Here is a 2,500-nt window from a genome sequence, read left to right as displayed (position 1 = left end):
GGCTTTGTTTACCATGATGTTTAATAAGAATCAATTACTTTGGTTTCCCCCCAAAAGGTACACGTTGTTGGCGGTGGCTTGTTCTGTACTCTATGTACAGAGAGGGAGTGAGGCCTTTGTCGAGGGCTGTTTTAGTAATGGTAAAGAGAGGTCTGGCGTCAGGCATAATTTAAGCTGTACTCTGTCACCGAGGATATACAGACCCTGTAATGATTATGTCCATCACACCGTTAATTAGCACGACCCCCCCTCTCTATCAGTGCCTTTTCCATGGATCACCTGATTAAAAGGGCAATATTTTTGTATTCCTGTGCAACAATATTTTTTTTTTACAGAAAATGTGCATTTAATAGCTTATGTATATATACATTTAATGTTTGTATGCAAATAAAATACAGATTTTAAATGTTAAAAGGGTTTGGGGAACTTTTTTAACAATATCAAAGTTCATTATCAATTTAGGAGCATTCTCTCCCACCCCCCCCCCCCCACCCCCAATTATTTTCTTTCCAATTTTTAAGCTCATTTATGAAATTATTACTATAGTCATGAACTTAAGAATGGCTAAATCCATGAAGTCTAGAAATGCTTTGGGTAAAAAAAATGAATGGGAATGTTTAACATTTAATTTTGACCATGTGTTTGTAAACCATTGGTTTTTACATTGAGTGGTCAGGATTATTGCAAAGTCTTAATCACCACCAACATAACAATGAATGTTCAGAAGTGTTAATTCAGTGACATTATTTAGATACATGTATTATAATTAATATTTTTCCTAATTTTAATATCCATCTCCCTATTTTATAAAAAAAAAATTAGTTTTGTATTTATTTAATTATTAATCATATAGACCCTATGGCATGCAGTTATTGACATGTAAGTTAGCAAAATTATCAGATTGTCATTTCAGCCCTAAAGCTGCTAAGTAATGATACATAAAGGTGTTTATTTAATTTACATGTTAATCCTTGCATCCAATACAACTACTCCATAATACTAAATTCATTTAATAATTTTTAAACTGTAAAGACTATTTAGTTGTACTCTTTCCCCTAAAAAAGAAATAATCAGATTGTCTTATTTGAGACTAATTGATCCCCTCTTTGGACTAAGACTGATTACTTAATTAGACTGGCTTAGTTTGACCAGGGCTCTCCTGGACTGCTAAGAGAAAGCACCTGTTGTGGTGTGACATTGGAGGAGCTAACAGATTATCAGTGTCCTGGGGAGTCACAGCAAACTGTGAAACCAAACAAAACCCAGCTCTGCTCTTTGATGTGGGAGATATGAGACAAACCCCCTCCTCTTTCTTTTCTGATATATGCAAGCAAGCATCACTGTAAAGTAAACCCTCTCATTTATACTGTAAAGATATCACTAATTTGAATCACTGTCATTCTTTCAGATCTAGTTTTTAATTTATTTATTTTTTTTGTTCCTACCAATTTGCATAATAATTTTCATTCTCATGTAAATGAAAAAAAAAATGAAGTTCAAGAAATCTAAGCAGCATCTTCTCTAAATCAATAATTATTTTAATGAAGTGATCTGAAAAATGCAAAAATTCTATTTGCCTTTAAAAAAAACATACCTGCAGAACTTAAACAAAAAAGACAGTTTTTATTTCCTTAGTTGTTAGTTCCAATTGACTGAATACCTCTTTGTGCATGGAATATCCCTGTTAATTATCATATTTATTGAGATATTGATATGAATTTTGATGTTCCATAATAGAATCCTGAATACCCAGGAGTACCTGTGTCTTTTTACGTAATATTGATTTTTAAAATCCCTTTGGGGACCCTAATATTAGAAGCTTCTTGATGTAAAGGAATTATACTAACTGCTCTGACAGCTGGCTTTGGAACAGGTGTTGTAAAGCATTGTATGGGAGATCTCCAATGTCATTGGCTGGCCTGGCAAGCCTTGGGCCAATCAGAACACATGTAGCATAGTTCAAACTCTGTTGTTGTACTTTGTTTAGATACCCATGTGTAGTAGTGACCACCATGTTCATGAAATGTGATGAGAATATATGGGAAATTACTTACAGTGGTATTAATTGAGGAAATTCAGGACACAGTGAGCATTTGTTGGAAAAATTAAAGCCAATTTCTGAAGTATTTGTGGAAGAACTCAACTAATGAGCCCACTAGGAAAAGTGTAAACAAACTCAGTGTCCAGTCAGCATGCTTCTGGAGATGAAGACTTGGATAATACAGAGATAGACACAGAGTCTGCCTTAGATGAACCACTGATAGAAACTATAAGTAAAAGAGTCAGTTTATTGGTGTCCAGTAATTATCTCTCATCAGTCAGTCACTCAAACAGGAAGTGACCAGTGTGTACATACAGATACTATAGTGCTCCATCTACTGACAATGATGTTGTAACCATAGATTTTTGAAATGGATGTTAGTGCTACAAATAGGTGACCAGTCACTTGAGATTTTATTTACACCAGAATTTATAGTGCTTCTTGTTGTGTATCTGGTGC

The 2,500-nt window shown here is 34.2% G+C and overlaps 1 protein-coding gene across 4 annotated transcripts in view; it reads left to right on the top strand.

Annotated features, from left to right (window-relative positions):
- The window catches only part of LOC128174191 (transcription factor mef2A-like), a 25,942-nt gene that overhangs the window by 9,096 nt on the left and 14,346 nt on the right, over positions 1 to 2,500 (top strand). Inside the window, exon 1 of one of the 4 annotated variants that reach the window (XM_052839825.1) lies at positions 527 to 2,500. This exon is cut by the window's right edge and continues 99 nt beyond it. The exons of the other annotated variants lie outside the window; for them this stretch is intronic. The gene's annotated coding sequence lies outside the window, so the exon portion shown is untranslated. Of the gene's footprint in view, positions 1 to 526 lie in introns of those variants that run through there. 4 annotated transcript variants of the gene reach the window in all.

This window comes from Crassostrea angulata, chromosome 1 (assembly GCF_025612915.1).
Source record: "Crassostrea angulata isolate pt1a10 chromosome 1, ASM2561291v2, whole genome shotgun sequence".
NCBI lineage: Eukaryota > Metazoa > Mollusca > Bivalvia > Ostreida > Ostreidae > Magallana > Magallana angulata.
The sequence above is the reverse complement of the archived record's forward strand: the minus strand, read 5'-3'. Positions and strand labels throughout refer to the sequence as shown.